Genomic DNA, 23,793 nt, shown 5'->3' with positions numbered 1-23,793 from the left:
AACAAATACATAAAATTTTGAATAATACTTTACTTTCTTAACATTGTATCACTAAAATTAATTATTCAAACTCTATTGCCTCAGTCTGGATTTCTATAGAGTGGAGCACCCAGTAAGACAAACAAGTCACACAGGAAATTTGGTAGGATATGAAGGCCTGAACTAGTCACCACTATAGGAGAGTATTACTGGATCCTGTGAAGATGCCTAAGTAACCTAGAATGTATGTGAGAACTATTCTCCCTGTGGGTAGTGAATGGAGAAAGCATTTATTTCTTGGTTCTCAGTCCCATTGGCCAAGCATAATCCTACGGGAATGAACACATTCAATCACTGTTTTTCCTGACTTAATAGGTTGAAAACACTCCTTGTAGACTGACTCCGTTGTCACAGCAGCCGCTGGAGTAAACGGGGGGGGGGGGGGGTTGAAGTGGCTCACAGAGATATCTAATGCATTCCATCCTTGGAATCACTCAGCTTTTGGTCCTGCCTTCCAGTAAGTCCATCTTCTTCGAGGAGGTGGCTAGTCCATGTAAAACAAGCTAGATCTTCATAGCTCAGTTGTCCTAAGTCTTCCTCGTTATCCATCACTTCTCTGTCACATACTTTCTATAGATCTTCCTTATGTCCAGTCAATATTTCAACTGGTCTAGGCTGTGTCCTGGTGGATCTTGACTATAATGGTATCGGTTGCTTTTTTGCTATCAAGACTGTGCATGTGAGTAGCAAGCATCACTTTTGCCAGCTCCCTAAGCTCCTGACATGTTGGGCTTTGCCTGTTGGAAAAACTTTGCTGCCTCCTTATATTCCATTATCCCTTGTTTGTTGGTGCACTGAAGGGAAGGCCCTACAGTGCTCAGTGGACATAGTATGAAGTCTATAGGCAGTGTTACTGCTGCATCTATGGCTGACAGCATGCCCCAAAGTAGGTAGTTTGGGCCTTAAAAGTAACAGTCAAGCAATGAGTCCTCAATGAGTGCCTTGAATGTTAACCAACTATCTCATCTTAGGTCTTTCCAAAGATGGGATCTGAGAGAAGACTTGTGTGCAGGCCATTTATGTGAGAAGACATTCCAGGAGGGACAGAGAGGAGTAGAAAATGAAACAAGGAAAGAAGGGGAGGGAGGAAAACAACATCGGATAAATTGTCCATTCTGCCATTGCTATACTAACTAGGTGTTTAATAAGCGCATTTGGAAGCTGTGGCCCCTGGAGTCAAGGGAGTAGCACTTGTGTCAGTACATGGTTAAATTTTTCCATTGCATAAAGCTATGTCAGTCACCATTGCCAAAATTCCCTTTCTTTAAAACACAACATTCTCAACACACAGTGCAAGCTAATTTTATTTTATTGTCCAGGTCAGGGACATTTTCCTGTATCAGATGTCTTTTTTTTTTTAATTTTTCTTGCCCAGAGCTTCTAAGTTATTCTGCCTTGAAGCTCCAGTATTGGATTTCTCTTCAGTTCCAGGATTTGACAGTCCTTCTCTCTGTTTAATGTAACTTCCAAAGGTTCACGTGGCGTCCCTATTTCCAAAGGACTGCTTACCCCTCTATTCCTCCTCCTCCCCTATTCACCTCCATGCATTATGGATGGAAGTCTCTCTACCATCCCCTTCACCCAGTATTCGACCAGAACATACTGTGATGATAAAAATTTTTGCCAAAAATTCCTGGCTATGATCACATTGAGCACTGAAGGAACACGTTTTATTTTTTTCTGATAAATTCAAACATGTGGAGTTGTAACTTCTTCCCAGAGACACATTTCTGGCTGAAGACAACACTGGAGGGAGTCAGGAGACAGGGTTCAGCCTGTGCCCTTTTGTGATGGGAGAACTTCAGGAAACTGGATCTCTCAGGAGGTAAGAACATTTATTTGCTCATCTGTAAAAGGATTGTTATACTGAGAAAGAAGGAAAATGGGGTTAAGTAAGAGACAGAAACAAAGGCATGGAGAAGAGGAAGGGGGCTGAGAAGAGGGGAGGCGAAAGGAGGAGAAGAATGGAAGCAGGGAATAGTGAAGTAGGGGAGAGAAGGGGAGAAGAGAGGAGGAGAAATTTTTCTTATAAGGAACCAGCCCTATCAGATAAGGGTCCAACCTTATGACCTTTGACCTTAGTTGCCTCTCTAAAGGCCCTATCTCTATTCAAGACCAGGTCTTCAACTTTTGTATTGGGAAGAACAAGTTGTAGTCCATAATGCCTATAAGATGATAGCACATATATTCAATTTGGAAAAATAGAGATGCCACTCGGACATAGAAGGCCTTTTGGAGTTTGCATTGCTCAAATGTCCCTTCTCAGGCCTCCTGAGTGCTAAAGGTTCCAACACGGCTGCCAAAGCCAAGTGACAAAGCTTCACAGTATGTACTCAGTTGTATGCCCAAACATAAGGGCACACTTTTCTAGTAGCTATGATTGGATAACTGAGGGTTAAAGTCTAGCAAGTTGACACATGTAATCTACTATCATAGGATCCCAACAGCATTGTGCTGGCAACACACTAATTCTGGACTCCTTGCTTCTGGGTCAATTGTTGTGTATGAAAGTAATGATTTGAATCTTGGCAGCCAGATGTATCTTACAGATTACACATAACCTTGTGCAAACTGTAAACGATAGATTATCTTTTTTTCTTAGCAAAAGTCAGTTCTAAGGATTGCAGAGAACTTGCATCCCCTATGCAAGTCCTTGTGTTCCATCCCTAGGAAAATAGGAGGTGGGGGAGGAATGTCCTTCATAAGCCATTACTAGTGTCTCAAACATTCCTTTAATTTTAGGGTCAGACTAGAACGATAGCACTAATGTTTTAGAAAGGTACTCTTTCAGATAAAGCACTGCAATCCATTGGTTCAAAGAATGAGGAACAATAAGACACGGAACTATAAATGAATATGTAGACAAAACAGTCCCATTTTTGGACACCTAGGTACAATGAAGTTTGCAATGCAAAACTACCTAAAATAAAACTTTTTTTTATTTTTCCTATTCCAATATGAGAGAACAATTCTGCTTGGCTTTCTACAAGAAAGAGAACCAACAACAGGTAACTTTATTTACATACTATATTAATACAAATGACCATTGTAAAACCTTTCAGTAATATTGTGCTCATTAAGGTTTATTAAATATTAGGTTTTTTATTCACTATGGTTATTGAAATTAATATGTAGCCAGGCACTGATGTCTCACACCTATACTCCCAGCTACTCAGGAGGCTGAGGTCTGAGGATTACAGTTCAAAGACAGCTGGGGCATGTGAGACTGTTATCTCCAATTAACTACTAGAAAACCAGAAGTGGCGCTGTGGCTTGAGTGGTACAGCACTTGCGTTGAGCTGAAGAGCTCAGGAACAGAACTCAGGCCCAGAGTTCAAGCTCCATGACCAAACAAACAAACAAAAAAAAGAAAGAAAGAAAGAAAAAAAAGAAATTAGTATTTATATTTAGGCTAACCTCAAAACAACAGAAACAAATCAGAGTTTCACATTGATCTAAGTGCAAGCTACACCAGACAACAAAGGTTGTTTGAGTAAGTGGGCAGGTAGAAAAGAGCAAGTGAGCCAGTGAGGTCAGGGTTTGTACTTGTTCTCTCCTGCAAGTGTGCTTCAGTGCAGCTCTTAGTTTGTGCATGTCAACTTGATTTTGACAACATTGGTGCAGATGTACAAAGGCAGGCAGAAGCTTCCTGTCCCTTCAAGACTTCAGATGAGAACAGTTCCTTGCGTTTTTGTAGCTTTATGGGATAGTTCTTCTTTGGCTCACAGAATGCCACAAACAGTATTAAGAAGTAATTAGTTATAAAGTTTCTTGAAAAAAATAAAAAGATTTCTTGATTCTCATTTTGTATTTGAGGAAGTAACTTCAAAGACACAACGTGACTCACTGTAGTTCTTGTGGCAAGCTTCACCACCCTCCTCGAGGCCTGGGAAAGAAAGAGTGGAAAAAACAGCATCTTAAAGTACTTAAGAAAAAGAAAATCTCTTGAAAACTGAATAAAACTTGAGTCAGAAAGTTTTGTTTATGACAAGAGACTCAGGAATGGGAATGTGCATGAGCCTTGGGTTCCCTTTTAACTAGAGGATTAAAATCCAAAATCTGCCCAAGATAATGTGCTTCGTACTGTTTGCAAATGTTGTATGTTTTTTGTGAGGCCATGAAGAAACAGTTTGGGAGAGGTCGAGCTTGTTTTTCTGGTTGGTATCCTTGAAATACCATTAAATTTGTGCCTATATTGCTCCATGGCTCTGAATATTTTCAGGCCCCTCATTTCTTGGACCCAACTGGGGATGTGGCCAGCACCAACTGAGTCACTAATGAGATGCCTGTGGTTGGTAATCAATAGTGGGAAAAAGAAGAAAAATGTTTAATGAACCCCCCCAAAGCCTGTTTGGAAAAGCAGGGAATAGGGAGGAAAGAAATGGAAATTTGATGGAGAGAGTGAATTTGTTCAAAGTACACCATGTGCGTGCATAGGAATAACACAAAGAAACCCCTCATATTACCAATGAATGCAAACTCAAAAATAAAATTGAATTAAATTAAAAAATAATAAAAAATACCATTTTCCATAGGATATAATGATACCAGGTTTAAGTCAAAGAGTTAAAACCAACCTATGTCTGACTATTTTATTTTTTTTCTAATGCCATCCTGGAAGTAGATAATAATTGTGAGCATTTGCATGGTATTTTTTACAAATTATACTGTCTTTACCAAGCTACAATTTTAATCAATATAAAAGAGAGCCTGACCTTCTTGGGGGAGGGCGGGCGCACATGAAAGAAGATTTCTTTTAAGCAAAGAAGTTGGGTTTGGTCACCTTCTTTCCTGCTATCCCCAAATCTTAGCAAATGTCATTACTCAGCTGCCTATGGGAGAAGAATCACAACTAGAACCCTTAAGTGTTTGTTTAGTGGGTATATTCTTATGAATGACCACTCTAAGACTTGTCTGGAGTGCTTATTTACATCATATTTATTTTTTCCATATATTTTAATTGTAATTAATAGAAGGGCTGCATTATATTCACCAGACAGAAGGTGCATTACTTCACACACATGTCTTGGTCCCCATTTTCCTCCCCCCAACCCCACCCCTCATCTTGTTTTTCCCCCTTCTCTATCCGATTTCAAATAACCAAATACGCACAAGGTGAAATACTATAACAATATGAGATAACCAAGGGACAGCAAAAGAGATGAGAGATAACATAGTACATTAAAGACAACAATCACTCATTGTATAGCTTTTGTTTCTATATCCTGGAGGTCCTTTCATTTAGCATCATACTATATGACCTTATATATCTAGGTTTTATTATATTGTAAATCTCTGCCAGGAGAGCCCAAGGTTTCTACTGATTATTTACATCATATTTCTTTACTGCATATTTATTTCCTAACTCATGTGTGTATATATATATGAGTTGAGATTGTAAATTATGCATCTTCTGTATATCAGACTATATGTATCTTCTTCATAATGACAAGTGTGAAGTAGTCCATGGCTATGTAAAAACTAGATGAATAAAACTAAACACTGAAATAAGTAAGCAAAACTAAAAGTGTCTGTGTTTGGGAGCAAAAAGTGTAGAGTCTTCAGGACAATGATGGCGTATTTCAGAGGGAGTTGAGCCCAATTCTGAGAGCTTAGCACGTACAGTGCTTTGAGAGTATACATTCAGTATGTGTGTACATATGTACATGCAAATGTATGCATATATAATATATCACACATGCCTATATATCATACATGCCCATGCAAATCATGTGTACATATATCCATATGTACATAGATGCAATTTAATTCAATATATATCATAGTGCTTGAAACCCTTTTGCATCATTATGATTGTACATTATAAATGTTTCTTAAATGAATTGTCCCCACCCCACCATTTTTATCACTGCATGGTCTATTTCTGCTGCTGTCTTTACACCGCACACAAATGTCCATAAACAGTAAGTCATTTGATAAGAACTTGACTGAACTAAACAGAAGTGTTTTTTCAATTTCTGTTTTGGGTATTCAAAGGGCTTCAGAGTCAACACCATTTAGGCAGCCCAGGAATTTGCCTTCCGACTGCCAAAAAGGAGAAAGTAATATGATGCAGAAAGGCTCCCACTCTGACAAATCTGTGGGAAGGTTTGGTTTCATGGCTGGAGACCGACTGAGCAATCAATTAAAGAAAGGGAAACGGTTGCCATTGGAAACCCCGAGGCCCTGTAGCTGTCAGAGGGAGTGAAAAGGTGGAAGCTAATCAGGCATAATGAGCTTACAGTTCCATAGATCATGTCAGCCAGCATTCTTATTAATTTCCTGCCTAAGAACCATGCACAGAGGAGCAATTCATCCATCAGTCCTTTCCTCATCGAGGATGTTAAATCACTTGTCAATCAAGAATGCACTGATGAAATTTCAGGAGTGACATAGTGGCAAGGATATCATTTATCTTTCCTTTATATCCCACCTTTACAATGCATCTTACCCACACTTCCTCCTGAGTGGGGTGGGACCAGGATCGGCAAATGGCAAAGAAAGGGCACCCAGACTATGGCGGGCACTACATTCCATTAGTAATAGGTCAATCCTATAGTAAGAAGGATTTCACAGTGGTACTCAGGATGGAATGGGTAATTGATTTACAATGTCTCTCCAGGATAGAGAAAAAGAGAAATTTCGGCATATATGCCATCATACGTCATTCCTCATCTAGTCTTACCTTTTCTTTTCCAGATTAAAAAAATTAGTATAGACAGTCTAGTCTGTTCACATATTTGTTAACTTAATAAATATCTACTGGAATATTTACTGTATGCCAGTCTCTGGATTAGGCTCAAAAGAAGTTCAAGACAAGCCGGGCACAGTGGCTCACACCTGTAATCCTAGCTACTCAAAGCCAGCCCAGGCACAAAAGGATCTGAGACTCTTATCTCCAATTAACCTCTAGAAAATGGGAAGAAGGGCTTGGCTCAAGGGTGGGACAGTAGCCCTGAGTTGAAGAGCTCAGGGACAGTGCCCACACCAACTTCAAACACTATGACCCACCCAAAAAATAAAGTTCAAGACTTACTGCCAACTTGTAAGGAGAAAAGGTCTAACAGAAAGGACTGACAAATATCCAGGTGATTATTCAAATTAATATCAGGGACATGCACAGAATATGACAAGAAGACAGATTAAGAGACATTTTAATCTAGATGAAGGGCTCAGGAAACACCCGTGTGTGTGTGTGTGTGTGTGTGTGTGTGTGTGTGTGTGTGTGTCTAATGATCTCAAGGCCATTAGGGCCTCATCGCCTCATCATTGTCCCTGAGCTTTTTTTTTTTTTCTCAAGGCTAGTCCTCTACCACTTGGGCCATAGTTCTACTTCTGGCTTCTTTGACACTTAAGTCTAGTGTATTTTCTAGGCTGGCTTTGAACCAGATCCTCAAATCTCAGCCTCCTAAATCACTTGGATTATGGGCATAAGCTACTGGCATCTGGCCAGGAAACACCTTTTAACAGGGGTGAAACCTGAGTTGAATCTTAAGCATCAAAGCTAAGACTATGACCTTTGTGTCCTTATATCTAGTCTTGTAGCAAGAGGTACTTCCTAGCTATAGAAATGATAACATGTAAGTCAGTTACATCATTGTCTATATACAGTGTTCTGCATTTATTAGATATGCACTCATAAACAAGAGGCTTACTCTTGGGGCCAGGAGCATGGCCTAGTCGTAGAGTGCTTGCCTAGCGTTCATGAAGCCTTGGGTTTAATTTCTTAGTACTACATACACAGCAAAAGCTGGAAGTGGTGTTGTGGCTCCAATGATATAGTGCTAGCCTTGAGAAAGCCCAAGGACAGTGCTCAGGCCCTGAGTTCGAGCCCCAGGTCTGGCAAAAATAAAATAGAATAAAAAAGTTCATCCTTGCATCCTCTGTACCTTAGTTTGAAATGTAAGATAAGATTTATTATTAATGGTTGCTATGGAAACAAAAGGAGGGGGTATATTCATAACTCATTGCTATATACCTAGAATATAGAAATATACAGTAGCTGTTAACTGCCACATACATATTTTTCCATTTCCATTCATTCAGAAACATAATAGAGGGCCTATTGCTTACCAGGCAATAGTTATAACATTTGGTATCTGGGTCAAAGACTAACAAGGCCCTCCATCTGTGTTCTTACAGAGAAAAATCCAAAGAAATAAGCAACTTATTTGTTTGGAATGCTTTCAGAGAAGATGTTAATTGAGCAAGGAAGAGATTTTCCATGTGGAATGAGGGTCATGGAAATATTTTTGATTACAAGGCTGACAAGTAAGGATGGAGATTCACTGGAGAATCATGAGATTAAAGTAGCTGCAACCAGGTTGCATTTTGAGAAAAAAATTGGAGATGATACAACGAAAATGGAGTTTGTTGAGAAAGCTTATGGATCAGGAGTGTATTTTTGTTTTGTTTTGTTTTCTGAAAAGGAGTAGCCAATGTAAACTTTTAATATGCCTCACATGTCTGTAAAAAAAATTTCTTGGTGAAAATGATGTCTGCTATTTGATGTTAAAAACACGCCTTTGTCCATCTCTTCTTCCAATTCTCGGGGCAATCTATTGGCTTGGAGTATGCCAGTCAAGAGTTCCTTGTATCATGATGCTATCCAAGTATGTAAGTTTCCTGCTTGTCTTAAGTAGAGACTTGAAGGAGCCAAATGAGTTGAATCCTCATTACATGGAGAAATAAATGTGCATTGCTGCCAGTGCTGTGAAAACAAACACCCAGAGGCTGTAAAGGGAGAAGCCATTGAGTTTTTAGCTTGTGAACGGGAAGTATATGTTCCAATGTACATGCTTAATTGTATCCAAACAAAACAGAGATTTCACGGCGGGGGGGGGTATAATATGTCATTCAAGAAGGCCACACACAAGAAGGTGGTTTATAAGTAGACTCCTGAGTGATCAGGAGGGATTTGTCAATAAAGAGGTGACAGATATGGGGGGAAAAAAGAGGTGACAGAGACAATAAAAGGAATCTCAGACAAATGGAATGCCAAATGCAAAAGTATCAAAAATTCCAGAGACCTGGCTAAGCAGTTTTAGTGTGAATTTAGTTAGGTTACTCTATTTGTAGCCCAGTTTATCTCTGCATTAGAGACTCCATAAATCCTATCACAGAGTGGAAGAAACATGCCTTAGTAATGTTAAGCAACTTACCCAAGGTCATACATCTAGCTGTGCAGATAGGAAACAAATTCTACCTTCTTTTTTAAAAAAATCAAAGTCCAGATCCTTCTCATGAGATTCTCTACCTCTTATGAGAAGAGGTATTTTATTTCATCTTTAGGCTGAGAGGTACTGAATGAATGAGGAACTCATAGAGAACACACCATGACATCAAGTGAATGGTAAAGAAACCTTAAGGATATGAGATCAGAGTTGGCAGGCAGCCCCTGAAATGGAGGCAACAGTTACATTACATCTAAACATGTCAATGATTTCATTCACGTTGATTTAGCTTTAAAACTGCAAGACTCACAGTGGCCTGCTACCAATGCTAATAGATAATTTCCTTTCTGTTAGTTGAAGCTAATGCCCCCAGAAGACATTGAAGCAGGCTGGTAAAAACTTAAGCACATTTTTCTTTCTTCCAGTCATTCATAATTTTAACCGGAATGAAATGAGGCCCCATGCACCAGCCACTGTGCTAAGCACTGAGGGTGCTTGGAGGAAGAAGTTCCTGTGCTTTGGTACCTGTAGACTGGACGAAGGTTTACACACAGAGATTGGAGTCCAGAGAGACTGAATAGTATACTCCTGAGGGCAAAGATTATTTCTGCAATTGTGTATCTCAGTATTGAATGCAGTGACAGTGCTCATGATGGAATTACAAGGTGAGCTGGTCATGAGAAGAAAAAGAAAGCCACACTTTTAAGCACTCAGTATGTCCTGTGCTTGTTCTGACTACTTATTTTATCATCAACTCCAGAGGTAGGCACTACAGTTTATTCAGTGCAAGTGAGCCATGAAGTAAATCTGAGACTTGAACCCTTTAACACTGTCCCAGGGCTCAGACACTGGGTACTCGGTACTCTAATGCTCAGATGAGAGCATCAGAAGTGCCATGAAAACATGACGGCTGTCCTAATAAGTCTGATGTGCCCTGAGGCTCCCCTTGCCTATGTTCTATGGGGAGCTAAAGTACTGAGGTATACTGGTTACAGGTTTTTCTCCAGCCTGTGCTTCTAGAGCTCCAGCAGAAGAAGAGGCCTTAGGATCACATTGAAGTGGGGACTTCAGGGACAAGCAGGTCTGGTAGTTCCTAAATGGATGAAGACCCTTCCGGGAGATTTGCAGCTTCTGGGACTCCGCTGTCATTAAGACTAAAGTAGAGCTACCCTCAGAGCCACCGTGATCATGTCATCTCCAAACAAGATAGTAGGTAGGGATGAGTTGCATCACTAATTATGCCAAAACAATATAAATGTTCATCAGCAGACAAATGTGATATATATGTGCATGTGATATGCATGATACATAGGTATGTATACATATATCATAGATGCATATAACATCTATGATATATACATACACATACATATCACACATATATGATCTATTATATATAAAATTATATACACGTATACATATATGTCGCATATGGGTCACATTTGTGTATATGTACATATACGAATATATACTCAACAGAATATCATTCAGCCTTAAAAAAAAAAGAAATTCTGCTACTTGCAACACATCGATGAATCAGGATGACAAGTGGAATAGGCAGGCACAGAAATAGAAATAATGTATGATCTCACTGTTATGCAAATCTGAAAATGAGCACTTGCAGAAATAGAGTAGGATAAGACTGGCAGAGGGTGGAGTAGAAAGGAAGTGGGGGAGGAGAGATGCTCAAAAGGTTCAAAATTATGGCCAGGAGTTTGGCCTAGTGGTAGAGTGCTTGCCTAGCATGCACAAAGACCCAGGTTTGAGTCCTCAGTGCCACATACATAAAAAAAAAAAAGCCAGAATTGGTGCTGTGGCTTAAAGTGGTAGAGCGCTAACCTTGAGAAAGCACTGAGTTAAAGCCCTAGGACTGGCAAAAAAAAAAAAAGGGTTCAAAATTTCAGTTGGACTGAAGGAATATATTTTAAAGATCTACTTAAAGCAGATAATAATGGTGCGTACTTCAAAAATACTAGAAAAGTAGAAAATTCGAATGTTTTCAACATAAAAGAAGGTGGGCATATGAGGTGGTAGATGTATGAATTGGCATGAGCTAATCACTGCACCCTATAAACATTACCTTGTACCCTATAAAGGCATAGATGTATTATTCCTCAATATGGAAACCAAGTACATATAATTCTCATTAAAAACTGCAGCAATTAAATTCCACTTATTGTGTCAAAAATAATAACAAAAAATAAGTAGCAGAAAGAAGAACCATTTGTTGGCCTATTAAGACAGCTTCCTTAAAGGTGACAGGAGCCTGATACGTTTAGGGCGTTAGCTACATGTGAGTACTGGCCCCAGGTGACAGAATATTTTAGCTGATAGCCATGAAAATGCTATGAGGTAGATTTACCACTCCTATGTGACAAATAAAGAAACTGGGGTGCAGAGAAACCACAATAGCTCTTTTTCCCCCTTTTTCTGGCAATAGAATATGCTGGCCTGAAAGGGCTTCTGGGTTTACATCAGGCCACCCATACTTGAATTATCTCTACTGAGAATAAAACATAAAGATGAAGTAGTCAGGAACATATAACTTATACCCAATGCTTTAAAGCCAGACATAAATTATATTTTAGTGGCATGTCAACTATTTTATTGTGACTCTTAGCAATGGAATTACCACTTTGATTGAGTTGTGGCATAATTCTGTTGTTTTAATGGGTCATGCATCCTTGTACATATATTTCTCTGGTTATAAAACAAAGAAATACTATAAATAGTGATGTATTGAGTTGGCTGGATAGATTATACCAGGAAAACAAACAAAAATTTCTGTGTTTACAAACAGCAAGTATTTACTTCATCTTCTGCTTTCTTCCTGCCATATCAGTGGGGGATCTGCTCTATATTTTTGTCCCTTTGCCGGACCCAGGCTGGAGAGTAGCATTGTGTAGAAAATCACCTTCTTCCTGTTCCTGTGGAGAGAAGAGAGAACCCTTGCAGGTTGCACACTGGTGACCGATTACCCCTCTCACAATGTATTGGCCTTGCATCACAACAAGGAGCTGTGGTAATGCTTAGAAGGGAAGAACATTTCAAATATTTGAATAAAGTTCCCTCATAACTTAGGACATTTTGTATTTTCTGGTCTTCTCAATAAATACTAAGTCAAACCCAGTTACATGTCAGACCCGGTACTAGGGATTACACATAAGATAGGATTCTCTGGCTTTCCAAAATTCAAGGTCCCTTAATATATATTAGACCCAAAAAGGTGTAAGTTAGACAAAACAAACAAACAAACATGCGTTTGATGGTAGAAATCTAGATGATCAAGCTCTAGACCAGGTTGTTCTTCTGTAGATGGTGAGATTGAGATAGAGAGACAACCCAGATGGGAGACGCCTACTCTGCATAGCCCACACCGCATTAAGACAAATAGTAAAAAGAGGGCTACAGGCCCTTGTGTTTACAGAAGTCTCTTGAAAGTTGCATAAATGCTCTAGTGTCCTATGTTTAGACAGAAAAACCCAGGAATGTCGACAGATATGACAGAGGCCAAGAAGGCTATGAACTCTTAAAAGGGTCCAGGAAAGCTGTGGTCAGCTGTTCTGATCTGGCTTGCACACTGAGCACTTTAGAGTCTGAAGGAGTGGAGACATCTCACAAATGGGTTCAAGTGTATGTGGTTAAAAACAAAGCAAAACAAAATCCCATTTGTACAAACCATCTATAAACGAGACTGACTTACATATCAACTTATAGGATGCTTTCTTTGCCCACAAGAAACATCTCTGGCATAGTACAACTGACTGGTGGTCTTTTTGTAAACAGGGGAGACAAAAGAGCTTTGGGCCATAATCTGTTTTGCCCTTGAACCCCAGTTGTGTCCCATTATCTTGCTCTGTTGCATATCCCTTGCATTTACACAAGGCTTTTGGCACTGAGTACTGTGGGCTTCCAAGATGAGTTCATGCAGGAGGTCTTCAATGCCTGCCTTTTGTTGAATATTATTTCTGGTACCATAAGGATGCCAAAAGAGTTTTAGTTTCCTTTATACCTATTTGGGCTGAAACTCGGCTGAGAGGTCATATTTGTGTGGACAAAAGATTCCATTTATTTACATGTCCCCCATTGTACAGGGGGAGAGAGAACAGATGAAATTTCAGTCCCTGAACAGCAAAGGTACTCCTTAGCCACGTAACAGTCTTGGGTCGGAATTGGCATGATCGTTCTCCTTCGTACTGAGGGCAGCTTATACTATGTACTCTGTGGCTCACCGAGCTGCCCTGGGAGTGTCTGGACATCCCAGTGGTTGGAAGGGGGGGTGGGTGTGAGGAGCATGTGTGGAGAGGAGGCAGGGCTATTTGGAGGAGAATCATCACATACACTCATACAAACAGAATAGTAAATGAAATGCATAGCTTTCTACAAAAAGGCAAAAATATCTGCCACAGAAGAATAAATTCTTCTGTATAGCTAGCAACACTGAGTATTAAGAGCAAATTACGCCCTTCATAGCTTTTATTGCCACCTATTCAGATCGATGTCTCTCTCCCTCCCTCCCTCCCTCCCTCCCTCCCTCCCTCCCTCCCTCCCTCCCTCCCTCCCTCTCTCTCTCTCTCTCTCTCTCTCTCTCTCTCTCTCTCTCTCTCTCTCTCTCTCTCTCTCTCTCTGTCTCTCTCTCTCTCTGTCTCTCTCTGTGTCTCTCTGTCTCTCTCTCTCTGTGTTTCACAAAGATAGATTTGGTCTGGATCTTAAGTTTAAAAGCAGCAAAGAGTAGTGCTAGTTGTTTTGTAGCCATTGTTTATTTAATTCTAATTAGGTGTTACATTGTGGGGATCCAAACATGGGGATGAACTGGGAAGATCAGAAAAACAATCTCGCATTACCCAAGATATCATGATAAAGTTCAATCATTTTAATGAAACATTGTTTGAGCAACACATGAAGCCATATGTCCAACCTATTTTCTATCATACATTATTATGTACATAAAATATCACTTACGTTGTTTTTCTCACCTCTGAATTCACTAGAATGGCCAATATTACATTAATAAGTTTTAAAGTCTTAGTTGATTCATTACCTTGAAAGAAGTAATGGAAGGAATTATTACAGTTCTGTTCTCAACCAACAAAATATGATCTCACTGTGTGACTGACTGTTCCATTTTCTGATCTGTGATTATTATTCCTTGAGACAGTAACTTCCGAAAGAGAAAACTCCTATTATCAGAAGAAAAAGAGCAGAAACTGAGCTTAGTTTAAAGGAACAACAAAGGCAAAACCTCTAGGTGACTCTATGAAGTAGGATTGTCATCCATGTTTACAATAGTCACTAATAATAATAGCTGGGCACAGGTGGCTCACATCGATAATCCTAGCTACTCAGGAGGCTGAGATCTGAGGATCAAGGTTCGAAGCCAGCCCAGGCATGAAAGTCCATGAGATTCTTATCTCCAGTTAACCACCAGAAAACTGGAAGTGGCACTGTGGCTCAAGTGGTAGAGCAGTAGCCTTGAGCTGAAGAGCTCAGGGACAGTGCCCAGTCCCAGAATTCATGCCTCATGACTGACAAAAAAATTAGTGATAATCATAATATTAGTGATTCTTATTCAGTATTAATTATATAATAAGAATCAGATTCTTGTTTACGTATCAATAATCTAACCCTTATCTCTCTACTTTTCTATATTACTATTACTGACTGTGATCGAAATTCTTGAGAGAACAACTTCAAGAGAGGAAGGACTGATTTTGGCTCACCGTTTCATCGAACAGAGTTTCTGGTTGCATGGCCCTATATACTTGAGCGGGACATTTTGAGGGTGGGAGTATGTCAGAGATGGATGCTGATGTCTCATGATGAACAGGAGTCCAAGAGAGGAGAGGGCCACGTCCACAGGATAAACTGTCAAAACAGTCCCCAGAGTCTTCCACAGGCTATAAAATCAGCACCCCTGTCTGAGACTCAGCCAGTGAGTAACATCTCATATTCAAACCATAATATTCTGTTGCTGATACTTAAAAGCTCATGTCCATCTCACAATGCAGAATGCATTTAGTTCCTCTCTAAGCGTCCTCAAAATCTTAACCATTCCCATGTTGTTTAAAAGCCTGAGTTCAGACAGTACTGAGACTTAAGGTCACTTTTAGCTTGAGACTCTGCAATTATCAAAAGACAATCATTTATTCAAAAATACCACTTAGAATAACCATTGCATTGCAAAAAGGGACTTATGTGAGAATAGCAAGGAAGGAAGAAACTGAAAAGAGACTGAAATCTAGCAGGGCAAGCATTAAATCCTGCAGCTACATATCTGGCATCTGGGAAATATAGTATCTGGGTACAAGTACCCAACAGTCTTAGGCAGCTACACTCCCAGAGCCCACATGTCCTCTTTTGCGGGGCTAACTATACTCATTGCCTATGGCTTCTCCTGGAACTTTGTTTCCTTGGCATTTCCAATCTGCTCAGTTCTCCATTTTGACTGAGGCTTTCCTCTCACAATTTCATGCACCATACCCACTGAGTTATCTATAGAACCCTGCTATATGTTGCCTGGCCTCCAAGATTCTCTTTGAAGCCTAGATGGAAGGCATTATGACTATGTTTTGCCTCTGACTGCCTATGAAACCAGTATCACGTAAAGAACACCTATGGTCTGCCACCAATTCAAGAAGTGTCTGGACCCCTTTGGACCACAGCTATAGTGTTTTCAGAGTGTCTGAGTTGCTTAACAGAAGCAAATGCTTCCCCAGGCCACCCTATTTCAGTTTGGTGACCCAGCAGCTTTCTCTTCTTCAAGAAAGTGTTTCAAATGAGTTTGCAATCGTACATGCTAAGATCTGGCCAATTCCTTAGATACCATCAAGGAATCTTTCCTGTTGTCCCTGTGCCAAGGGCTTGGCTTCTTTTTAATGATACTAATCTCTTTAATAACTCTGTTTACAAATTTCAATACTCTCCTTTCCTGCTCAGATTACATAGTTTTCAAATCCTTCTGCTTTCTCTTTTTCACTCCAGATTCTCACTGCAAATCTGGCAAGTCATCATGAACATGCCATGGCCTAAGTGCTATCTGCCTTGCAATTACCTCCTCCAGATTTCTTAGTCCATTATCTTTTTCATCTTTATTTTTGGTGGTACTGGGGTTTGAACTCAGGGACTTAAAAATAACTGGGTAGGCATTCTATCACAAGTCAAACCCCACCATCCCATTATTTTTCTTTTTTCCACTTTAATTTTTAATTCTCTTCAAGTAGTTGTACAAACAAGTTGTCACTTAACAAAGCAGTTTATGTTCCCATCCCATCAAGTCTCAGAACATGAGCAACATGTAGAAAAAGGGTCACTGACAGAATGTAAGATGGGTGGCCTACCCCATTTTCCAACAGAATCCTCATGAACCCAGCCATTCTGGTCCTCAATCAACCTGATGAAAACCATTCGCTAAAGGATTTCATTGCAAAATGCTAAGACTTTTCTAGACTGTTTCTCCCAAATCTCCCAAATTCTTCCCCAGGCTAGTTCCAACTACATAAGACTTTACTTCTCTGGTACCAATCTTCTATGTTAGTTGCTTTTATGAAGCTGTGACAACGTATCTGACAGTAACAATTTAAGGGACAAAGAATTTATTTTTGGCTCAGACAGTCCATGATCATTTTCCCCCATGCATTTGGGCAAACATCTTGGTGGGTGAGGATATGCTGGAGGTGAGCTGTTTATCTAATGGTAGACAGGAAGTAGAAAAGTGATGCCTAGCGACCTGGTATAGCATCCCAAGATGCACTTCTAGTGATCTGCTTTCTCCAGCTAGGTCCCATCTTCCAAATTTTCCACAATCATCCAAAAGTGTTCAAATGTCAGTGCGGGGAAGCTTCTCCCCCTTTGTTGCTAGAGTTGTCACAGTAACAACAAAGATGCAAGGAAAGCCTTAAGAAACAGCCAGAGGCCAAGCTGAGCATAGCTGGAAGTGAAAGCAGTAGTCCCAGAGAAACCCCAGTTCCTGTGGAAGCCAGGGAACGGCTGAGCCAGAAGAGGTCCTATGACTCACCTGAAGATGAAGGAAAGAGAAAATCACTCTGTTAAATGTTTCAATAAGAGCTAGTTATTAATTTCGAACAAAAGTATTCAAAAGAAATGGTTCCCATTTATTGATGAGGACACCAAGTCTTCAGTTACAGTATGTGACTTGCCCCAGGTGAACAAAGATTCAAGCCCTGTCTAGTTCCAGCATTGATGTTCTAAGTTCCAGTCACATTTCCTAAACATTGTAACTTGCCTCAAATCACACAGCTTTGTCTCCAAGTGACCAAACCAGAACCTGGATCTTAGGCCCTTTGGCCTCCAAGGTGCTTGTCTTGCTATGAGGGCCAGATCATTATTTGATTGAGATCAAATGTGTATTTCATCAGTACCTCTTAACATTCTGCCCTTTATTGCCCTGGAATGGGTCTTGTTCAAACTTCCCTTCCACAACTCAACAAATAAGCAAACGCAAATAAAGTGCTTAGCTTTCCATGAAGAGAGAGTGTAAATAGCTGGCAAGTTTCCTGGGTCTTGGCTTCCTCTGGCTGGGCCTAAGTGCACAACAGTGAATATATTTGGATTGCAACAGAGGAGGCCCTGGTAGACATTAGTCACCTCCTGAAAAAGCAAACCAACCCCAAAACCTACTGATGGAGACACAAGTGCTCTTGTTTAACCAAAAACTAAACAAATCATTTGAGGTTTGGGGTTCAGATGCAATTCCCACATACACAGATAGAATGTGTATGTGTGTGTGTGTGTGTGTGTGTGTGTGTGTACGTACGCGTGTGCACGCCCTCGTGTGTTCTTCATTGTCTCAAATGAGTATAAACCTAAATATTTACAAATACCTGCAATCTAAAATCATCCTCTAATTTTTTCCAGTTTTATGAAATAATGAACCAAATTGCATCTCGAATATAGACCAACTTTTAATAATACCATCAAATTGGGGCTGGGAGTTTGGCCTAGTGGTAGAGTGCTTGTCTAGCATGCATGACGACCTGGGTTCGATTCCTCGGTACCACATACATAGAAAAAATGCCAGAAATGATGCTGTGGCTCAAGTGGTAGAGCTCTAGCCTCGAGAAAACCTAAGGACAAAGCTCAGGTCCTGAGCCCAAACCAACTGGTAATACATAAATAAATAAATAAATAAATAGTGCCAGCAAATTGGTCAGATTTCTATACTATCAGGATAACTCGGAATCAGTTAAGTTCTGTGGACTGTAATTTCTCATTTGCTAAATCAGGATAATAAAAGGATTATCTAAATTTGACTGTGGTGAGGATTTAGGAAATGATATGAAAGCCTTACTAACTGTAGAGCCCTATACTTGGGCAAAAGATTTGTTTATTTCTCTCTCCTCTGGCAGCCTCAGTTCCCATGGCCCACCAACTCCTTCAAGACACACCACCCCCAAGAATCAGAGGTTTCATAAAAAGATAGGTACAGGTGAACTTTGTTGTGGGTAAGCAAGGTAAAAAACTGATATAGCCATATTTAAGAAGGTATAGGTGAGATAGTTATAACACTATGCAGGTTGGTATCTTCTGTCGCAAAAGGAAGCAGGAGGGATATATTCGTAATCAGTAGGGCAGAACATTCACCTCAAAGGACAGAGTAAGACAAGTATACAACAGACAGCACAGGCAGCATGGACAAGGAAGGATAATAGGAACAGGGTATATGTTATCAGAGATGGGTCCTCCCATAGCTGGCAGTTAAACTTATGGTTAGGATATTAGCAAAAAGAAAAATACCCATCAAAGACTTAAATATATTAACACATAGTTGAACAACTAGATAGCACATCATGAGAAAAACTAAGCCTTATTGAACTTGTCCTTAATGCTCTAAACAAAAAAAAACAGAATCAATTTGAATTTCAGCTTGTTTATCAGTTTTAAGTTCCGTGGTTTAATTGGATTTCATTTTGAATAGCATGAGTATGAGAAACGCTATCATTCTTTTAGTCTTAACTCAGGTCCTTGGGTGCTAAGTGTCAACAGGAGACCCAAAGAGAAAACAAGATCATAATAATGTATCCCTGAAGTGGACAATTTTGAGTATTGGACTTCAGGGGAAAGGAGAGAGGAGGCAGAAATTATCATGTTTAAAACCCATATTAATATCAAGATGTATGTAGATTATATAATCTAAATTAATCTTCCATAAATCACACCCAGAGGTATGAATTGTTTTCTCATTTCATGAACAAAGAGATAAGATGGAAACGGCTGGCCAATGTAAAAGTCAAGTTTAAACTGATACTGTTGTGATGAAATCACATGTTTAGAGAAAAAGGAATGGGATGGGGAAGAATGAGCAGGTTGTCACACAGAGCTGGTACTGGGTAAATCCAATTCTTGTTGTGTTACTAGACCTGAAATGGAAAGAGGACTCTGAGGTGACTACTTTCAGTCACCTTATGTGATCACCTTATGACCTCAAAGCCTTTAGCAATACAGAAAAAAATATTCTCATTCTTCTTTCTTGGCCCCAAAGAAGAAAGTTACTCGGAAATCTCACTCACTGTGTGTTTCTCTCAGATTCTTCATCTACTCTACCGCCATACACAGAAAAGGAAGAAAGATCTAGAATAGGGGAGAAAACTCATGTTTAATAAATATAATTTTGTGTATACAAGTCATTAAAATTTGTAAAATGCCTCATGAAAAAAGTTACATATGTACTGCTAGAGTAAAAAGTATTACAAGTCAGTAAACAGGGGAGAAGTTAAAGTCACAAGAAAATTATAATTACTCAAAAATTTCCATCCTCTGGACAAATATTTTGATGCTTCATTAGTACTAAATATGCTAATGGATAAATAAATGCATCCATCTTCAAATATATTGTTAGCCTCCACTTTTTGTTTTGTTTTATATTTTTATTGAAATGACAATAAAATGATCATCTTAATCAAACTCTTGCTTTACAAATATAAAGTATAACTAAAATCAAGTGATATATTTTATACATTTCCTGTTAACCTTACCAGAAAAATTCTCAAGGGCAAACTATATGGTAGCCCCCACTTTTTAGACTGTAATTTCTCCCTCTTTTCTGTAAGGGTTCTATCCATTTTCTCCAGGTATTAAGTCTTGTTCTTGGATGGAACAGAGGGAATTTTTAGATTGTATGCTTGTATGAAAGAGAAGCTTTTTGTCGGGCATGGTGGTAATCCTAGTTACTCAGGTGGCTGAAATCTGAGGCTGGAGGTTCAAAGGCAGCCCAGGCACTAAAAAGTCTGTGAGACTCTTATCTCCAATTAATCACCAGAAAACTGGAATTGGCACTGTGGCTCAAGGGGTTAGGGCAGTAGCCTTGAACTGAAGAGCTCAGGGATAATGCCCAGGCCGAGAGTTCAAGTCCAATGACTGACCAAAAAAGAAAAGGAGAGAGAGAAAGAGAGAGGGGGGGGGGAGCAGCTTTTGTACAAGCTTTAATATATGAATCAGATATATTAAAGACTTGAGGTGAGAATGGCTTGGTTATAGCTCCCCCTCCTCCTCTACTTCCTATGGAAAGACAAAATCATGTCAACTGTGAGTCTCAGCCAGAATTTCCACAACAAAGACACTTGGACAGGCATCAAAAAGTCTGCCTCAATCCATCATTGATTTGACAACTCTTACACCAAACTACCAAGTGAGATGAAATATATGAACACAAAAGACACAGGGTGGGATCTCCACTGGAGGTTGTTTAGTGAGTTTTCCACCAGAGTGGGCTACGATAGGAAATATCCAACAGTTTAGGCCTGTTTGTATCTTTATGTTCCTATCAGGAAGCCTGTATGATTGATTGGGTTTTCCTAGAAAGAGCCATCTTCTTGGAGTCTGAATTCATGGTACCTTAAATTATCCTCTATTTTACCTCTCAATTTCACTTTGAAGAGGAAATGCTCCCGCCCCTCTCTGAGGCTGTGGCTGCAGTGGATGGATGTAAGGGTGGATGGGGAAGCTGTGAGCCAGCCGAGGGTGAGTTTTCAGAACATGGAGGATGGTGATGGGATTGGGTAATGGAAGCTATTTATTTACCACCAGCTGCCTCCAGCTGTGACACCATGCTAAGTTATGGAATAAAGCAGAGTAAATAAACACCCCGAGGAGACACGCTGAAGCACAGCACACACATGGAAATCCATCTCCTCACAAATCCTAGAAAAATATGTACTTAATGATGAGCACGTCCAAAGTAAACTATCCCAAGCCAATGATTTGGAATAAATTCCACATTTCAGTCCCGTGAGTGCTTCCAGAGGAATAAAACAGGTTGCTGGAGTCACTGTTCTGAGCAGGTACACTGTCCTGCCCTTTTCCTTGTGGTACCAAATCTTAGGCATGCTTCAAGTCTCAACCCAGGAAGAGCCTGGGGGGACATCTTGCAATCTAGCATGACATCTGCAAACAAGTTGCTTTCTCTGGGCTTCCACAGCTCCTGGACTCCCCACATCATAGAGCTCTGCCTCCCCCACTTACCCCACATACATACACACACATCATACTGAAAGTCCCTAACCATTTAATCCTTGCTTCTGTGTAAACCAAAAGCTTCCCCTTACTCCATGGAAAACTCACTCTCATGCCAAGCCTACCCTTTGCATTGCTTCACTACATTCACAAGGAAGCATGCCATCTAGACCTGGATAGTTAAGATCCCGTGTTGGAACATACTTAGAGATACAGGTTTAGAAAGAATAAAATGTGAAGTGCATGTGTTTCCCAAAATCTGTATGGAGCTGCCCCTACCCCATATTGAGATACCCCAAGTCAACTTATAATGAATACGTACTCTGTAGTGTTGACCAAATTCAGCAATCCAGTTGCCTTGGTTCAACCCCTGCTGAACACTCTGCTAGATTTTTTTTCACCCCAACTCTCTTTTCATTACCATAAAACTTTACAAGATTAATATCATTACTATGTCATCTTTAAGAAATTTGAAGTTTAACCAAAACATAGGTACTTGAAATGGGGGTAGACTGGAGGGGTGGGATGGTGTAGAAAAACAAAAGAGGAAGCTAGAGAGATGTATTCATAAAATTCAATGCATATCCTACACAATTAAGAAAAGTAAGGGAAGGGGTGGATTGAGAGAGATGGGTTAGAATATTGAAAGTGATGACTTTGATGAAGATGAATTGTATTCGTAAACTGCTTTGTTGAATGGCAGCTCTTTTGCATAACTACTTAAGGATGAAAAAAAAAGAAAATTTTAATTTAAAGAGACTACTTAGCATACCCCAAACCTGAAAGCCAGTAGACAGATGAGCCAAGATTCAGATATTGCTCTCTGATACGAAGCACATATTTCTTTATTCTACCATTCAACAATGAAGACATTGAAGAGAAAAATCCTATTTATACAGATACTGTATCTAATTTCTATGCCCTTTCCTGGAAACTAGTTTCTTTCCCTCTTTTACCCTTCCAGAGTATTTCTAGAAAATCTTAGTTGATGAATAGATAGGGATCCCCAAACTTCGGGAAGCACAGTGCAGAAGTCAGTCATGAGAAACCAGAGCTGGTCAAGGACCAGAACCCAGGAATGTGGTAGGAAGGGGGGTGTGAGGACAGAGCAGTCTGGCTCATTTTGTAACCATGGAGAATGCAGTTTCCCGGGAGTGAGAAAAGCTTCCAGCGGGCTTCCACCCAGCACATCAACTCCTGCCCAACAAATATGTGCAAAGCAACACTACCCACCTGCCCAGGGCTCCCCTCCAGGTCTGAAGGATGGCTCCATGCTTCTGTGCCTGCTAGTGAGGCTGTGAGAACTTGGTTAGCTCCTGGAAATGGCAGATTTGACCATAATGAAGTACCTATTTTAGCCAAACCAAATTAACTTCCCCATAAGTACTCCCACGAACCCCAAATAGCACTCCAACTCACCCCAGTCCTCCAGACTTGAAAGGAGAGACAGAGGCTGAGCAAACCCACTCCTAGGAACTTTCTGGTTCTAAAGTCCTGGTGAATATTCAACTTTTATTATTATTTTTTTTCACTTTCTCAAAGTAATAATTTACAATTGAATCAGTGGTTGATTCTGAGACCAATAAGCAGAGTTCCACAGTGATTCAGCATGGACTTTAATTCCAATAATTTGCAATTTCAGTAATCAGGTGACTCCCATTCATCTCATCACTGTGTTCCACAGCAGCCCTGCAGGGTACACTTTCAGATTTCAGACCAGACTTCAGTGCACTATCCAATGGCCTCCAGCTGAGAAGTTGCTGAGCAGAGCTGCAACCAAGGCTTACTCATTTACCAATTCACATCCCAATACAATGAAGCAGAACCAGGTAAGATGGGCTGATTCAGGAAGCAACAAGATACCCATAGTGGTATTCAGACATGCAGCAACAGAGGATGTATGAATCATTGCACTATAAAGAAGAAATTCCAGATGAGCAATAGGAAAGGGTTCTGGACAGGGAGTCAGGGCCAGATTATTGAAAAACACTCTAGAATCTTCCGGCAGTAGGCCATGGGGGATGTTTGAATAGCTTTAAGCAATGAATTCATCATTCTTTCAACAAATACTTTATGTGATACCAACTATGTGTTAAGCCCTCAGGACAAAATA

At 40.0% G+C, this 23,793-nt stretch overlaps 2 long non-coding RNA genes across 2 annotated transcripts; one reads left to right on the top strand and one right to left on the bottom strand.

Moving 5' to 3' along the window:
* Nucleotides 1-1,695: 1,695 nt before the first annotated feature.
* LOC150061759 (uncharacterized) lies at nucleotides 1,696-4,232 on the top strand. The gene is made up of 3 exons (XR_016535855.1): nucleotides 1,696-1,864; nucleotides 3,002-3,047; nucleotides 3,856-4,232. It is a non-coding gene; the product is annotated as an uncharacterized LOC150061759 (long non-coding RNA).
* On the bottom strand, nucleotides 3,362-23,150 carry LOC150061758 (uncharacterized). The gene is made up of 3 exons (XR_016535854.1): nucleotides 23,100-23,150; nucleotides 22,914-22,996; nucleotides 3,362-3,925 (listed from the first exon to the last, which is right to left on the bottom strand). It is a non-coding gene; the product is annotated as an uncharacterized LOC150061758 (long non-coding RNA).
* Nucleotides 23,151-23,793: the final 643 nt, after the last annotated feature.

Source organism: Megascapheus bottae, chromosome 6 (assembly GCF_031878675.1).
Source record: "Megascapheus bottae isolate mThoBot1 chromosome 6, mThoBot2.hap1, whole genome shotgun sequence".
NCBI lineage: Eukaryota > Metazoa > Chordata > Mammalia > Rodentia > Geomyidae > Megascapheus > Megascapheus bottae.
This window is presented reverse-complemented; position numbering and strand designations above follow the sequence as displayed.